The 18,319-nt window shown below is 51.1% G+C and overlaps 1 protein-coding gene across 1 annotated transcript in view; it reads right to left on the bottom strand.

Annotated features, from left to right (window-relative positions):
• Positions 1–14,582, bottom strand: part of ENO2 (enolase 2) — an 82,196-nt gene extending 67,614 nt beyond the window's left edge. Inside the window, exon 1 of the mRNA XM_086932920.1 lies at positions 14,462–14,582. The gene's annotated coding sequence lies outside the window, so the exon portion shown is untranslated. The remainder of the gene's footprint in view (positions 1–14,461) is intronic.
• Positions 14,583–18,319: the final 3,737 nt, after the last annotated feature.

The following is an 18,319-nucleotide window of genomic DNA, read 5'->3' on the forward strand; positions in this document are numbered from 1 at the left end:
TACCACCAAGGACGTGCAACCCATCTAACACCCAGCCTACCACCAGGGCCATCCAACCCATCTAACACCCAGCCTACCACCTGGTTCAGCCAACACATCTAACACCCAGCCTACCACCAGGGGCGTCCAACGCATCTAACACCCAGCCTACCACCAAGGACTTGCAACTCATCTAACACCCAGCCTACCACAAGGTACAGCCAACCCATCTAGCGCCAAGCCTACCACAAGGAATGTCGAACCCATCTAACACCCAGCCTACCACCAAGGACGTGCAACCCATCTAACACCCAGCCTACCACCAGGGCCATCCAACCCATCTAACACCCAGCCTACCACCTGGTACAGCCAACACATCTAACACCCAACCTACCACCAGGGGCGTCCAACGCATCTAACACCCAGCCTACCACCAATGACTTGCAACTCATCTAACACCCAGCCTACCACAAGGTACAGCCAACCCATCTAGCACCAAGCCTACCACCAGGAATGTCGAACCCATCTAACACCCAGCCTACCACCAAGGACGTGCAACCCATCTAACACCCAGCCTACCACCAGGGCCATCCAACTCATCTAACACCCAGCCTACCACCAGGGCCATCCAACCCATCTAGCACCAAGCCCACCACCAGGAATGTCGAACCCATCTAACACCCAGCCTACCACCAAGGACGTGCAACCCATCTAACACCCAGCCTACCACCAAGGACTTGCAACCCATCTAACACCCAGCATACCACAAGGTACAGCCAACACATCTAACACCCAGCCTACCACAAGGTAGAGCCAACCCATCTAGCACCAAGCCTACCACCAGGAATGTCGAACCCATCTAACACCCAGTCTACCACCAGGGCTATCCAACCCATCTAACATCCAACCCATCTTGCACCAAGCCCGCCACCAGGAATGTCAAACCCATCTAACACCCAGCCTACCACCAAGGACGTGCAACCCATCTAACACCCAGCCTACCACCAGGTACAGCCAACACATCTAACACCCAGCCTACCACCAGGGGGCGTCCAACGCATCTAACACCCAGCCTACCACCAGCGACGTCCAACCCAGCCTACCACCATGGCTGTACAAACCATGTAACACCCAGCCTATTGCCAGGGACGTCCAACCAAACTAATACCCAACCTACCACCCGGTCCATCCAACCCATCTAACTCCCATCCTACCACCAGTGCTGTCCAACACATCTAACACCCAGCTTCCACCAGAGACATCCAACCCATCTAAGACGCAGCCTAGGAGCCAGGTCTGTCCAACCTGTTGATCACCCAGCATACCGCCAGGACTGTCCAACCAGTCTAAAGCCCAGCCTACCACCAAGACAGTCCACCCCCTCTAAGAGCCAGCCTACCCGCAGAGCCATACATCTCATCTAAACGTTAGCCAACCCCGAGAGCTGCCCAATCCACCTAAAACCCAGCCCACGACCAGGATCGTTCAACCCATCTAACACCCAGATGTCAGGACTGTCCAACACAGCTAACACCCAGCCTACCACCAGGGGCGTCTAACCATCTAGCACCCAGATGTCAGGACCGTCTAACAGAGCTAACACCCAGCCTACCACCAGGGGCGTCCAACGCATCTAACACCCAGCCTACCACAAGGTACAGCCAACACATCTAACACCCAGCCTACCACAAGGTAGAGCCAACCCATCTAGCAACAAGCCTACCACCAGGAATGTCGAACCCATCTAACACCCAGTCTACCACCAGGGCTATCCAACCCATCTAACACCCAGCCTACCACCAGGGCCATCCAACCCATCTTGCACCAAGCCCGCCACCAGGAATGTCAAACCCATCTAACACCCAGCCTACCACCAAGGACGTGCAACCCATCTAACACCCAGCCTACCACCAGGGCCATCCAACCCATCTAACACCCAGCTCATCACCAGGAACGTCGAACCGATCTGACAGCCAGTCTACCACCAGGGCAGTCCAATCCAGGTAACACCCAGCCTACCACCAGGAATGACCAACCCATCTAGCACCAAGCATACCACCAGGTACAGCCAACACATCTAACACCCAGCCTACCACCAGGGCCATCCAACCCATCTAGCACCCAGCATACCACCAAGGACGTGCAACCCATCTAACACCCAGCCTACCACCAGAGCCATCCAACCCATCTAACACCCAGCCTACCACCAGAGCCATCCAACCATCTAACAGCCAGCCTACCACCAGGGCCATCCAACCCATGTAACTGCCAGCCTACCACCAGGGCCATCCAACCCATCTAACACCCAGCCTACCACCAGAGCCATCCAACCATCTAACAGCCAGCCTACCACCTGGGCCATCCAACCCATGTAACTGCCAGCCTACCACCAGGGCCATCCAACCCATCTAACACCCAGCCTACCACCAGGGCCATCCAACCCATCTAACACCCAGCTCATCACCAGGAACGTCGAACCGATCTGACAGCCAGTCTACCACCAGGGCAGTCCAATCCAGGTAACACCCAGCCTACCACCAGGAATGACCAACCCATCTAGCACCAAGCATACCACCAGGTACAGCCAACACATCTAACACCCAGCCTACCACCAGGGCCATCCAACCCATCTAGCACCCAGCATACCACCAAGGACGTGCAACCCATCTAACACCCAGCCTACCACCAGGTACAGCCAACACATCTAACACCCAGCCTACCACCAGGGGCGTCCAACGCATCTAACACCCAGCCTACCACCAAGGACTTGCAACTCATCTAACACCCAGCCTACCACAAGGTACAGCCAACCCATCTAGCGCCAAGCCTACCACCAGGAATGTCGAACCCATCTAACACCCAGCCTACCACCAAGGACGTGCAACCCATCTAACACCCAGCCTACCACCAGGGCCATCCAACCCATCTAACACCCAGCCTACCACCTGGTTCAGCCAACACATCTAACACCCAGCCTACCACCAGGGGCGTCCAACGCATCTAACACCCAGCCTACCACCAAGGACTTGCAACTCATCTAACACCCAGCCTACCACAAGGTACAGCCAACCCATCTAGCGCCAAGCCTACCACAAGGAATGTCGAACCCATCTAACACCCAGCCTACCACCAAGGACGTGCAACCCATCTAACACCCAGCCTACCACCAGGGCCATCCAACCCATCTAACACCCAGCCTACCACCTGGTACAGCCAACACATCTAACACCCAGCCTACCACCAGGGGCGTCCAACGCATCTAACACCCAGCCTACCACCAATGACTTGCAACTCATCTAACACCCAGCCTACCACAAGGTACAGCCAACCCATCTAGCACCAAGCCTACCACCAGGAATGTCGAGCCCATCTAACACCCAGCCTACCACCAAGGACGTGCAACCCATCTAACACCCAGCCTACCACCAGGGCCATCCAACTCATCTAACACCCAGCCTACCACCAGGGCCATCCAACCCATCTAGCACCAAGCCCACCACCAGGAATGTCGAACCCATCTAACACCCAGCCTACCACCAAGGACGTGCAACCCATCTAACACCCAGCCTACCACCAAGGACTTGCAACCCATCAAACACCCAGCCTACCACAAGGTACAGCCAACACATCTAACACCCAGCCTACCACAAGGTAGAGCCAACCCATCTAGCACCAAGCCTACCACCAGGAATGTCGAACCCATCTAACACCCAGTCTACCACCAGGGCTATCCAACCCATCTAACACCCAGCCTAACACCAGGGCCATCCAACCCATCTTGCACCAAGCCCGCCACCAGGAATGTCAAACCCATCTAACACCCAGCCTACCACCAAGGACGTGCAACCCATCTAACACCCAGTCTACCACCAGGTACAGCCAACACATCTAACACCCAGCCTACCACCAGGGGGCGTCCAACGCATCTAACACCCAGCCTACCACCAGCGACGTCCAACCCAGCCTACCACCATGGCTGTACAAACCATGTAACACCCAGCCTATTGCCAGGGACGTCCAACCAAACTAATACCCAACCTACCACCCGGTCCATCCAACCCATCTAACTCCCATCCTACCACCAGTGCTGTCCAACACATCTAACACCCAGCTTCCACCAGAGACATCCAACCCATCTAAGACACAGCCTAGGAGCCAGGTCTGTCCAACCTGTTGATCACCTAGCATACCGCCAGGACTGTCCAACCAGTCTAAAGCCCAGCCTACCACCAAGACAGTCCACCCCGTCTAAGAGCCAGCCTACCCGCAGAGCCATACATCTCATCTAAACGTTAGCCAACCCCGAGAGCTGCCCAATCCACCTAAAACCCAGCCCACGACCAGGATCGTTCAACCCATCTAACACCCAGATGTCAGGACTGTCCAACACAGCTAACACCCAGCCTACCACCAGGGGCGTCTAACCATCTAGCACCCAGATGTCAGGACCGTCTAACAGAGCTAACACCCAGCCTACCACCAGGGGCATCCAACGCATCTAACACTCAGCCTACCACCAGCGACGTCCAAACCAGCTAACACCCAGCCTACTGCCATGGCCGTACAACCCATGTAACACCCAGCCTATTGTCAGGGACTTCCAACCCAACTAATACCCAACCTACCACCCGGTTCATCCAACCCATCTAACTCCTATCCTACCACCAGTGCTGTCCAACACATCTAACACCCAGCCTACCACCAAGGATGTACACCCATCTAACACCCAGCCTACCACCAGGGACGTCCAACCTTCTAACACCCAGCCTATCACCAGCGACGTCCAAACCAGCTAACACCCAGCCTACCACCAGGGCCGTCCAACCCATCTAACACCCAGCCTACCACCAGCGACGTCCAAACCAGCTAACACCCAGCCTACCACCAGGGCCGTCCAACCCATCTAACACCCAGCCTACCACCAGCGACGTCCAACCATCTAACACCTAGACTACTGCCAGGGCTGTCCAACCCGTTTAACACCCAGCCTACTGCCAGGGTCATCCCACACCCAACCTGCGACGCCATCTCATCCCACCATCTCCTGGCTGCAGCCACAGCCCCCTAACATATGTCATGCGTTCACTGCTCTGTAGCCACAGGTGTAAAGAGGCACCTACAGAGATGGCAGCACCCGAGCCATTCACAGAAGAGATAGTGTCGCTCATAAGACCACACAAGACCCACCGAAAGCTTCCTTGGTTCACCTCTGGAGACGAGGTCAATGGAAAAGTGTGCTGCTCTGCAGGGCACTGTCAGGGTGGAGTGGGAGGCACTGTAACACGGCTACATTACTGTTAGGAAATCGCCAATGGCCAACTCGAGGTATTTTCTTAAATTAAATATATCAAGTCAAGTAAAAAATAACTTTATTTCAGCAAAGCCATAACATTTCGATAAAATATAATAAATAAGTAAATAAAGAAAATGTGCAACACAGTATTACATTATTAATGGGAAAGTGTCAATATGCCAATTTAAAATCAACAATGTAATGTACAAACTGTTAAAAATGACATAAAATAAAAAAAATTATAAGACCAGTACCAGTGCATCGCTATCCTAAAATCAATATAAAAATCATAATCATTCTATGGCAGTTCTTCTCTTCGCCCACATCAGCCCCAAAAATGTTGCAACTGTACAAGCAAAGAGTACAGAGGGACAGATCTCAATAGCCTCAAAGCGGTTCCGTGGCTAGATGTACCCAGTTGTCTGCAAATGGATGCCAGCCATTTTGGAGCATGGCTAGACATAAGCCGTGCTCATGTGGTACAGACTTGGTTTGATCAAGAAAGAAAGAACAATTTCCAGAGACAGATCCCCACCATTATGCAGTGGATGATTTCAGAGGGAGTGTCCCTATTCTAAATAGTATGCTGACGGCTCCCCGTCAGCAAGAGGATCATGCTCAGACTCCTCACCCACGCACACAAGGCTCTCCACGGCCTGGGCCCCAAGTACCTCAACAACCGCCTCACTTTCTACACGCCCACCCGCCAGCTGCGTTCGACCAGCCTCGCCCTTGCCACAGTACCTCGCATTTGCAGAGCCACCGCTGGAGGAAGATCCTTCTCCTACCTGGCGGCCAAGACATGGAACTCCCTCCCCATCCGCCTACGGATGCCCCACGTCCATTTTCCCTTCAGGAAGCAACTCAAGACCTGGCTTTTCGAGCAGTAACTGACCCCCCCCCACCCCCCCCTCACAGCGCCTTGAGACCCTTCCGGGTGAGTAGCGCGCTATACAAATTTCTTTCTGATTCTAAATTGATGGTCTAAAGACACCGTAATCAAGACCCAGTACTCTTCTAGACATACACTGATCTAAACATCAAAAATTCCCCGTCAGTGAAGTGCCTGCAATATTTTGCTCCTCCCTCTGCAACATAAATGTCCAATATTCTTTTTTTAGCACCTCCTTGGAGGGGATTTGGGGTTCAGTAGGGTGGTGCCAAAAACCCCCAAAGCCGAAAGAAACCATAATTTTTTTGGTTACGGTCAACCTGGGAATTTTGTGAAATCTATCTAACTTAATGATGTCTTTTAAGGCAGCAGCATGGTGGGCCAACTCTGGAGTAGCCATAATCTTTGCCAGAATAGCAGGGGCTGCAAGGGTGCTTTATGGGCTACCTTCAAACTCCCATGTACAGAAATAGAGGGTGCAATGGTGTACTTGATGGAAGGGAGTCAGTGATCTTAAAAAAACTGTTCTCAGATCACTCCAACACAGAGACGTCAGCAAAGCCCCACATCTCCGCACCATATAGTTCCATGGCAAGGGCCTTGTCATCTGAAGAGCTGGTGCTCTTGGCTTAGGTAAAGAACCCCGATGTTCTTTCAGGATGGCGCCAACAGTCTGCCTGTGCTTCAAGCAAGCCCTATCGATATGTGGACACCATGACATGTTGGCCGACAGTTTGATCCCAAGGTAATCAAACGAATCAACCCTCTCGAGGGCCTTATCCACTAGCATCAGCTTTACCTAACTTTTTGATGGTTGCTAAACACCATACATTTCACTTTATCTGCATTGAATTCTAAGCCATGAACATGATAGAAGGCAACGAATTTGTAAAGAAGAATTTGCAGGCCACTTGGAGTTTTGATATTAAATAGTGTAATCTGCAAATGGCAATATAGGGATTTGGTGTTAGCTATAACGGGGACTTCCGCTAGGGAGGCAGAAAGATAGTTAACCAAGCCATTTATATACAAAGTGAAGAGAGTGGGTGCCAGACGCACCCTTGCTGAACACCTTGCAGCACTGGGAACTTGTCGGTCAGTTGGCCCTGTGACCCCCTTCTAAGGGTTATAGTTACTCTCATGTAGACTAATCAGTAGTCACAGAGTATCGCAAGGCATACCCATGCCTACAAAACTTGCCACAGCCTCAAGTACGGAACAGGTCAAAGGCAGATTTTGGGTCAACAAAGGCAACAACTAAGTTGCCCTTGCAGATCAAGAGTCTTTCATAAATGTATAAGAAACCGAAAGACCTGGACTATCTCGAGGTTTTGTCGGAAACCTGCTTGAAGCAGGCTCATAATATCCCAATCTGATATCCACTTTTGAATTTTTATCAGAATCAAATGAGAAAAGACTTTTTGAACACAATCAATACGGCTAATGGGCCTATATTTGACCCGTAAAGACTTGTCGCCTTTCTTATATACCGGTATAACTTCGGCGCCTTGGCAAGATTCAGGAATGGATGCTACCAGTGCAATCACAATTGATAGAGCTACTATATAGTCAACCCAGGCATCAGTACCCTGAACAAACAAATCAAGAGGAATACCGTCTGGGCCTGGAGCCCTTCCTCTTGCAAATGTGGACAGTCAGACTAGCCCGCCTCTGTAGTGAACAGGAAGGACGAGTGTGTGTATATATATATGACCAAGACCCCGAGAAGGGTCGAAAGGCGTCTTTTTTGTTGCCATCTACAATGAAATTGACTTACTTGAGCAAACTGGAGTGGCTCGTCTTCCCCCGCTGAATGAATGAATGAATGAATGAATGAATGAATGAATGAATGAATGAATGAATGAATGAATTGTCAATTTATAAGAGCGCAACTTAACCCGGAGGCATCAAGGCGCTAGCTGAAACGCGATTGCGGGGAATTTTTGGTGCGAGATATATATATATATATATATATATATATATATATATATATATATAGATATATATATATATATATATATATATATATAAAATAAAATGCTCTTAAGTTTGGTCTCATGGTGTTTATATTTACATAATAACTATTTTTCATTTGGTAATGACATCTTTGTACAAACGAGAGGAGCTGCTATGGGGACCTGCTTCTCCCCCAGTTATGCATGCTTACATGTAGGATGGTGGGAGGAGCAGGTCCTCAAAAAAACTCATGCCAATGATTTTAATAATCATGTTTTGTACTGGTTAAGATACATTGATGATGTTTTTATTGTTTGGCAAGGAAATGAAATAAGTGAAACTAATTTTATCAGTCAGATTAACAACAACGCTGCCAATCTTAAATTCACCTCCCATGTGAATAAGAACTGCATTGAATTCCTTGATGTTAAGGTCTACCCGAAACAGGGGCAATTAGCACCATGAGCGCACCCTTCCGATCACGCACTGAATGCTAATTGGCTGTCAAGTGGTTGTCAACATTCGAATTTAGGAACTGTTGGCAGCCATTTTGTGCCTCGGTAGAAGTGAGGCAGAAGAAGTCAGTGGAATATGTGTGCAAAACGTAGAAAGGGGGCAGGGTAGAAATAGTTTTACCCTCTAGACCTGCTTAGGGGTCCCAGAAGGACCCCCAGGATCCACTAAATTTATTATTATTTTTTTAAAAGACCCGGCAGGTGCGTGTAGGGTGGGCGGACTGTGCGTGACCCCCCTCCTGGAGCACTCGAGGGCAACGTCACCCCTGGGGCTACAAAAAAATGGTTGGGGGGGGGCTGCAAGGTCTCCAAAGCCCCGGGGCATTATGTATTGTGGGAGGGCCGGTTGAGCTTGTCATAAGCATGCAAGGGATTCACTATATAAAAATACACACAGTGCAAGCATTTACCAAGAAAAACAGATGGAGTTATGGAGTTAGACTGCACAATCTTTTGGATTAAAGGCTGGGAGCCCATGATTAAAGGCCGGAACACAGGATTAAAGGGGGTCAAAGTGTCCTGTCCTCGCGCTGCTGTCCAGGGTGCTGAAGCACTGTTCGTGTGAGGATCTGAACCATATTCTGTTTCATTATCTATTTTGTGAGGTTGTCAGTGTTGCCTCGCAGTCACTTCAATGCTTCATGTCAGGAGGTGGGCAAGAGGGGGTCTGCTCGAGCGAGGAAGAGCCCCCAGCTGGTATCACGGGGCTGGGTGTGTGAATGAGTGCCCCAGATATCCAGGGAAGGAAGAGTGAAAGAGTACCCAATATGTCTCTGGCTGCTAGAGATGGATGAGTGGACGAGGGAATAAGTGCCCAAGATATACAGGGAAGGAAGAGTGAATGAGTGCCCAAGTTATCTGGGGAAAGAAGAGTGAATGAGTGCCCCAGGTATCCAGGCAAGGAATTATGAATGAGTGCCCAAGGTATCCGGGAAAGAAGAGTGAATGAATGCCCAAGGTATCCAGGGATAGAAGAGTGAATGAGTACCCAAGGTGTCTCTGGCTGCTAGAGACGGATGAGTGGACGAGGGAGTAAGTGCCCAAGATATCCAGGGAAGGAAGAGTGAATGGGTGCCCAAGGTATCCGGGGAAGGAAGAGTGAATGAGTGACCAAGGTATCTGGGGAAGGAAGAGTGAATGAGTGCCGAATGTATACGGGGAAAGAAGAGTGAATGAGTGCCCAAAGTATCCAGGGAAAGAAGAGTGAATGAGTACCCAAGGTATCCGGGGAAAGAAGAGTGAATGAGTGCCCAAGGTATCCAGGGAAGTAATAGTGAATGAGTGCCCAAGTTATCCGGGGAAAGAAGAGTAAATGAGTGCCCAAGGTATCCAGGGAAGAAGAGTGAATGAGTACCCAATGTGTCTCTGGATGCTAGAGACGGATGAGTGGACAAGGGAGTAAGTACCTTTAGATATCCAAAGAAGGATGAGTGAATGAGTGCCCAAGGTATCCGGGGGAAGGAAGAGTGAATGAGTGCCTAAGGTATCCGGGGAAGGAAGAGTGAATGAGTGCCCAAGGTATCCGGGGAAGGAAGAGTGAATGAGTGCCCAAGGTATCCGGGGAAGGAAGAGTGAATGAGTGCCCAAGGTGTCCAGGAAAGGAAGAGTGAATGAGTGCCCAAGTTATCTGGGGTAAGAAGAGTGAATGAGTGCCCAAAGTATCCAGGAAAAGAAGAGTGAATGAGTACCCAAGTTATCCGGGGAAAGAAGAGTGAATGAGTGCCCAAGGTATCCAGGGAAAGAAGAGTGAGTGAGTGCTGAAGGTATCCAGGGAAAGAAGAGTGAATGAGTGCCCAAGGTATCCAGGGAAAGAAAAGTGAATGAGTACCCAAGATATCCGTGGAAGGAAGAGTGAATGAGTACCCAAGGAGTCTCTGGGTGCTAGAGACGGATGAGTGGACGAGGGAGTAAATTCCCAAGTAATCTGGGGTAAGAAGAGTGAATGAGTGCTCAAAGTATCCAGGGAAAGAAGAGTGAGTGAGTACCCAAGTTATCCGGGGAAAGAAGAGTGAATGAGTGCCCAAGGTATCCAGGGAAAGAAGAGTGAGTGAGTGCTGAAGGTATCCAGGGAAAGAAGAGTGAATGAGTGCCCAAGGTATCCAGGGAAGGAAGAGTGAATGAGTGCCCAAAGTATCCAGGGAAAGAAAAGTGAATGAGTACCCAAGATATCCGTGGAAGGAAGAGTGAATGAGTACCCAAGGAGTCTCTGGGTGCTAGAGACGGATGAGTGGACGAGGGAGTAAATTCCCAAGTTATCCGGGGAAAGAAGAGTGAATGAGTGCCCAAGGTATCCAGGGAAAGAAGAGTGAGTGAGTGCTGAAGGTATCCAGGGAAAGAAGAGTGAATGAGTGTCCAAGGTATCCAGGGAAAGAAGAGTGAATGAGTGTCCAAGTTATCCAGGGAAAGAAGAGTGAATGAGTGCCCAAGTTATCCAGGGAAAGAAGAGTGAATGAGTACCTAAGGTATACGGGGAAAGAAGAGTGAATGAGTACCCAAGGTATCCGGGGAAAGAAGAGTGAATGAGTGCCCAAGTTATCCAGGGAAAGAAGAGTGAATGAGTACCTAAGGTATACGGGGAAAGAGAGTGAATGAGTGTCCAAGGTATCCACGGAAAGAAGAGTGAATGAGTGCCCAAGGTATCCGGGGAAAGAAGAGTGAATGAGTGCCCAAGTTATCCAGGGAAAGAAGAGTGAATGAGTACCTAAAGTATACGGGGAAAGAAGAGTGAATGAGTGCCCAAGGTATCCGGGGAAGGAAGAGTGAATGAGTGACCAAGGTATCCGGGGAAGGAAGAGTGAATGAGTGCCCAAGGTATCCGGGGAAGGAAGAGTGAATGAGTGACCAAGGTATCCGGGGAAGGAAGAGTGAATGAGTGACCAAGGTATCCGGGGAAGGAAGAGTGAATGAGTACCCAAGGTATCCGGGGAAAGAAGAGTGAATGAGTGCCCAAGGTATCCGGGGAAGGAAGAGTGAATGAGTGACCAAGGTATCCGGGGAAGGAAGAGTGAATGAGTGACCAAGGTATCCGGGGAAGGAAGAGTGAATGAGTACCCAAGGTATCCAGGGAAAGAAGAGTGAATGAGTGCCCAAGGTATCCGGGGAAGTAAGAGTGAATGAGTGACCAAGGTATCCGGGGAAGGAAGAGTGAATGAGTACCCAAGGAATCTCTGGCTGCTAGAGACAGATGAGTGGACGAGGGAGTAAATGCCCAAGGTATCCTGGGAAGGAAGAGTGAATGAGGGCCTAAAGTATCCAGGGCAGTGAAGGATGGGTGGGTGAGTGAGTACCCAGAGTATCCAGGACTGGTAGGGGTGTTTTATATTGCCTTGAGTAGGCCAATCAATAGGCCTTTTACCAAAACACATTATGTTATTCACTCATTCGAAGTTTAAGGGGTCTTATGTTTTTTTTAGTTCATAGTCTTTTGGTAGTATTACAACCCCCTTTTAAATATCGTAGTATTTCAGAGAGGCCTTCTAGGTACATTCCCATTCTTTCTGAGGCCCCGCATTTAAGGGAGACGTATGGTAATGTTTCAGTCGGTGAATGCAAGGCCTTTCGTGCCCGGGTGCCTCGCTGCTCGTCTCTGCAAAGGCATTGATTTTTCCATCCAACAGCTATTTCCTGCAGGGCGCGCGCGCGCGTCTGATTGTTTGTGGGGCGTGCACCCCGAGCGACCACGGCAGCATCTCCCCCCACCAGCCTCCATATCTGCTTCCCTCCACACCCCGGTGTCCCCTGCTTACACCCCCTCCTGACGCCTTCTTTCCATCCCCCCTCCCCGGGAGTACAAGGTGGGCCTCCGCAGCGCTTTAGGGTGCATGGGGGCACCCCGGAAGGGCCCCACTCCGGGCAATGCCTTTGTAAATCCATAGGAGAGCCCCGCTAAGTGGATTTAAGGGACCCACCACCACAATGGGCGGGGGTTCATCATGTTTTCTTACAACACTACCTCTCTCTTCTTACTCCCCCACCTGTCACCCCCTCTCTCTTTCTTAGCATTCTGAGTGCGGCCCTCTCGGTCTCCTTCACGGACTCCCTCCCTGCCTTCCCTCACCTCTGTCCTCCCCACCCCCACAGGCCTCACCCCGGCCCTCTTTCCTTCCTCTCCAGCTCCGCCCGTCTCCATTTCCCGCATGAACCCCCCTTTCCTTCTACTCCTTCCCGGCGCACCCTCTTTCTCTCCATCTCTATATCCTCGTTCCCCCACTTTCTTTTGCTTCTGTAACCAACTCCTCCTTTTTCATCCTCGCTCTCCCGCCATCCTTTTCCTTCCTGTCTCCCTCCTCTCTGCTCTCCCTCTCTCGCCCCGTCCTCTCTCTGCACTCTAGACTCTTCCTCTATCCCGTGCCCCGCCACCCCCCTCTCCAGTTCCACATCTGCCCCCCCCCCCCCCCCCTTGCCCTGTTCTCACTTCCGCTCTTTCCTTATAATCTCTCGGGGATTAAGAAGTGCTTGCAATGGAAACGTAGAAGTACAGGTACTCTGTACCTGCTTGTTTCTGAGAAGTGCCGGTACTCTCCCATTAAAAGTATTGCATTTCTCTAGAGAAGTGCCGGTCCTCTCGCTCTCAAAATCAGATGCGTCGCACATCGGTCCATTTTTGCCCCATGGTGCGCCACAATGTAAATGCGGCGCAGAATAACTGGCGCATCCCGGCTGATCTGCAGGGATGCGCCAGTTATCGTAAATCTGCCCTCACTCTCCCCGTGCCTGAATGTGTAATGTAAATACGGCGCTCCTCTCTGTGTAAAGCGCTCCAATACCTTCGGGTCGAGTTCGCGCTATATAAATATGCAAAAAATAAAATTAAAATAAAAACCTGCCCAGCCATAAGACCCCCCCCCCCCCCCCCCAAAAAAAAAAAACTCTGTTATCGGGTCTGGCTGCCTGCGAGGGCCTGACATGGGGACTCGTCGGCAGGCATACCCCTGTCACTCGGTGTGACCTGCGGCAGCGCCGGGCCCTCAGCTTACAACAGAGAAAGAGTGACCGACTGTCAGACCGGGCCCTCAGCTGCAAGATTGTGAGTGACCTTCTTTTCAGTGTCGGGCCCTCGGTTTCGCTGACAGAGAGGGATGTGACTGCTGCTGAACACGGCATCTGTCAAACCGTAAGGGGCGAGCGCCCTCCACCGGTGAGGTTTGTTTTATGCCCCTTCATAATCTTCCACATCGTACCCCTTATAACCCCCCTCTCCCCCCCCCCCCCTCTCAGCAGACCTGCTTCACTTTCTGCAGCAAGTGATAGATACCGGCTTTTACCAATGATAACTTCAAGGGCATTGTGAATTCAGTGGAGGTCACTGCCGAGGGGCCGCATTGGCTGGGGCGGGTGGGACAGTGGAGGTGTGGGGGGGTGGGGGTCGTCTCTCTTCCTGGGCATCGGAAGAGAGAAGGCTGCAAGATGTGAAGCGGGGTGCCGCTGTCCAGGGGCTCGGACTGCACCCCCGGTTTTCTGGTCCTGAAGGTGGCAGAAGGGTGCGCGCAGGTGGCCTGGGGCAGCTTGGAAACTGCACCCTCGTGCCCAAGGGGGTCTGTCCCGTGCAGGGGGGTGGGCTCCCGGCAAGAGAATGCATGGTACCGAGCGCCTGGGCTGGGGACGTCGAAGTTCATCCCGCAGACCGTGGAGCGGGGCTCTCCCCCGCCCCTGGTCCTGATGCAGGGATGCCTCCACCTTGAAAGGTGTGCGTGTATCCAGGGGGGAGCGGGGGGCTTCGGAACGCTATAGCGCTACACAGGGTAGACACCGCTTCTTACAGCGCGCTAGAAGCTGCATGTAAATAAAATAAACGCATCTATAATCCACCTTAAAGCGTCGCCTTACCTCTGCGGAGGAAATGGTCTGTATCAGAGGGAGAGAGAGGGTCGGTATCCGGAGGGCTCCTGCAAGAGATGGCGAGAGATGGAGAGGGCAAGGGGTGGGCTCAGACAGAGGCACGTGACCTGTGGGGGGGGGGGGCGGTCGGGGGAGGTGCGGGGGGGGGGGGGGGTGACTCACCAACTCAAGGAGACAGATATGCCGCAAAACGGGGGGCGGGGAGGAAGTGGGGTGAAGGAGAGGGAGAGAGCGTTGAAGGAGAAAGCGAACGAGATACAGAACGAGAAAGAGAGAAAAAAAGAAACAGGAAGAAAGAAAGATAACCGAATGAATACCAAAGGAAGGATAGCAAGAAAGTATAAGGTGACACGGAGAATGACAAAGGTCGACGGGCGTGGTCTGTGGGGGCAGCTTGGCGTTCAGTGTGAGACGGGAGGGGTGCCAGCCGGAAGCACAGCTGCTGCAGAGGGTGCTGCCCACAACACCAACAAGATGACAGGTGCCATCTGCTGGGGGAGGCGAACATATGGGCAGGAGAGGCACAGAAGGCATGTCTGATGCACACACAGACACCGCAATGCAAATCACTGTAAACACAGACTCGTCCCAGGGCACTGAATTCTTTTGCAACATCGATATAGCGCTTGCACATCCTATGTTGGGCGCTGAAGCGCTTGCCTGGTAGCATGCTACACCCCGCAGGGCCTGTGGTTGGAAGGATGTTGCCTTTGTTTTCATCCTGCGTGGGAAGTGTTTTCATGTCGTGTGTGAGGACCACCTTGGTTGCCATTTTTATATTTCGCTTAAAATGTAGGCTCCTGAGAAGGCATAGTTTGGAGGGAAAGATGGTGGTGACGTCTGCTGGGACCACTTTGCTGGTATCTTACCAGCCTGATTGTAACTGTGAGATGTCAAGAAGCGGTAAAAGTATGTAGTTAGTTGGGACCTGAAGTGATGTATTAAATGTAAGTCCAAAAAGAACAATTGATGGACAGAATGCAGAACAATGTCATACATTCATCCCAGTACAGAGATCTGGGCCACGACAAGGGGGAAGGGCTCTATCAGTGGCCGGCCCAAAGTTATGGAATGAACTCCCCACTGAAATTAGATTATGCAAAGAACATCTTCCCTTTAGGAAAAAATTAAAAACTTTCCTCTTTAATTACTAAGTTATCTGGCTGGGGAATTAAGATATATGACTGGGCCTTTTTTGCTCTCAGATGTTGCCAAAGGCGCGGAGATACTCCTCAGGGAGTCGATTCCTAGCGCGGTACAAGTTTGCAAATAAATAAATAAATAAAAATTAATCAATCGTTTTTTTGCTAACCATGCCATTCCAGTTTGGACCCATCCATATGCAAATCAGTCTTGACCCTGCGCCCAATGGAAACAGTCCAGCCCGAACTGCCAAGCCAAGTCCTCTCTGGTCTCGAAACTAGCATCTTGGGACCTGTTTCGGGCTTTCAGCCCTCATCAGCCAGGAGAGCTTGACTCCAGTGGCATGGAGAGCCCGGGACTCACGTCTGAGCAATTTAAGTCCTCCGTTGGCCAGCAGCGTGTGGTAGGTCTCTTCAGGTGCTCCTCACACGTGCTTTTGTTGATGGGGGATTTGTTGCCATGGACTGGCACGCTACAGGGCGATGGGCAAGACCCACAACTATTGTCTCTTAGGGGAATATAAGGGGCCAAGCTGTAGAAGGAAGTTATATGCAGACTGTGCACAAACTAGTTCAAGTTCAAGAATTTATATAGCGCACTACTCACCCATAGGGTCTCAAGGCGCTTGGGGAGGGGGGTCATTTATTTATCAAATATCCAGGTTTTAAGTTCTTTTCTAAAGGAGATGTGGTTCTGTGTAAGGCGGAGGTGAGTGGGGAGAGAGTTCCAGGTCTTGGCTGCCAGGTAGGAGAAGGATCTACCTCCCATGGTGGATCTTTGGATACGCGGAACTGCTGCGAGGCCTTGACTGGAGGATCTTAGTTGGCGGGTGGGTGTGTAGAAGATTAGACGAGTGTTGAGGCATTCGGGCCCTAGTTTGTAGAGGGCCTTGTGTGCGTGGGTGAGGAGACGGAATGTAATTCTTTTGTTGACGGGGAGCCAGTGGAGGTCTTTCAGGTGGCCGGTAATGTGATCTTGGCGAGGGATGTTCAAAATGACTCTCGCTGATGCGTTTTGGATGCGTTGGAGTTTTTTCTGTAATTTGGCTGTTATTCCGGCGTAGAGGGTGTTCCCGTAGTCCAGTCGACTCGTAACCAGTGCGTGGGTGACGGTCTTTCTTGTCTCAGTGGGGATCCAGTGGAAGATTTTTTTGAGCATACGGAGTACGTTGAAACAGGAGGATGATACAGCTTTGACTTGTTTGGTCATCGAGAGTGAGGAGTCTAGGATAAAGCCAAGGTTGCGTGCGTGGTCTGTGGGTATTGGTGCTGATCCCAGATCCGAGGGCCAACATGAGTCGTCCCAGGCAGAGGGGGATGATCCTAGGATGAGCACTTCTGTTTTGTCTGAGTTAAGTTTTAGGCGGCTGTGTTTCATTCATACGGATACTTCTTTCATGCCTTCGTGAAGATTGGTTTTGGCGGTCTTGGGGTCTTTGGTGAGGGAGAGGATCAGCTGGGTGTCGTCAGCGTAGGAGATGATGTTAAGGTTGTGTTGATGCGCGATGGAGGCGAGTGGACTCATGTAAACGTTGAAGAGGGTGGGACTGAGTGATGAACCTTGTGGTACACCGCAGATTACTTCGGTGGCCTCTGATTTGAAAGGGGGAAGTCGGACTCTCTGAGTTCTTCCAGCTAGGAACGAGATGATCCAGTCCAAGGCTTTTCCTTTTATGCCGATGTTGCTGAGTCGTTGTATGAGGGTGTTGTGGCAGACAGTGTCGAAGGCGGCAGAGAGGTCGAGTAGAATGAGGGCCACTGTTTCTCCGTTGTCCAGTAGTGTACGGATGCCGTCTGTTGCTGCGATGAGGGCGGTCTCGGTGCTGTGTTTGGCTCGAAATCCGGACTGTGAGGGATCGAGGAAATTGTTGGATTCGAGGAAGGCGGCGAGTTGGCTATTAACGGCTTTCTCGATGACTTTGGCCGGGAATGGGAGGAGAGATATGGGGCGGTAGTTTTTAAGTTCAGATGGGTCTGCTGTGGGTTTCTTCAGGAGGGCGCTGACTTCGGCATGTTTCCAGCTTTCTGGGAAGGTAGCAGAGTCGAAGGAGCAGTTGATGACATCACGGAGATGGGGTGCGATGATGGAGTCTGCTTTGTTGAAGATGTGGTGGGGACAGGGGTCGGTTGGCGAGCCAGAGTGGATGGAATTCATGAGGCGGATGGTGTCTTCAGTGGTGATTGGGTTCCAGGCGCTGAGGTTGTTAGAGGGCGGTTTAGGGTCAGAGGGGGGTGGAGAGGATTGTTCGTTGGAGCTGTTTTCGAAGCTGTTATGTATGTCGGCGATTTTGTTGTAGAAGAAGGAGGATAACGAGTTGCAGAGGTCTTGGGAGGGAGTGATGTCGTTTGAGGCTGCGGTGGGGTTGGTGAATTCTTTGACGATGTTGAATAGTTCCTTGCTGTTATGTGCGTTGTTGTCGAGTCGGTTCTTGAATGCTGATTTCTTGGTGGATCGAATCAGCTGGTGGTGTTTGCGGGTGGCTGTCTTGAAGGTGGTCATGTTGTCAGTGGTTGGGTTTTTTCTCCATGTTTTCTCGAGAGTACGGCATAGCTTTTTGGATTTCTTAAGGTCATCGTTGAACCAGGGGGACTTTTTGCTGTCTTGTTTGGTGTGAAGGTTTTTCAAGGGTGCTAATTCGTCAGCGCTGTGAGTGATCCATTGTTTGAATTTGATGGCAGCTTGGTTTGGGTCCGATTGGGGGGC

The sequence above is a fragment of the Lissotriton vulgaris genome, chromosome 7 (assembly GCF_964263255.1).
Source record: "Lissotriton vulgaris chromosome 7, aLisVul1.2, whole genome shotgun sequence".
NCBI classification, from domain to species: domain Eukaryota; kingdom Metazoa; phylum Chordata; class Amphibia; order Caudata; family Salamandridae; genus Lissotriton; species Lissotriton vulgaris.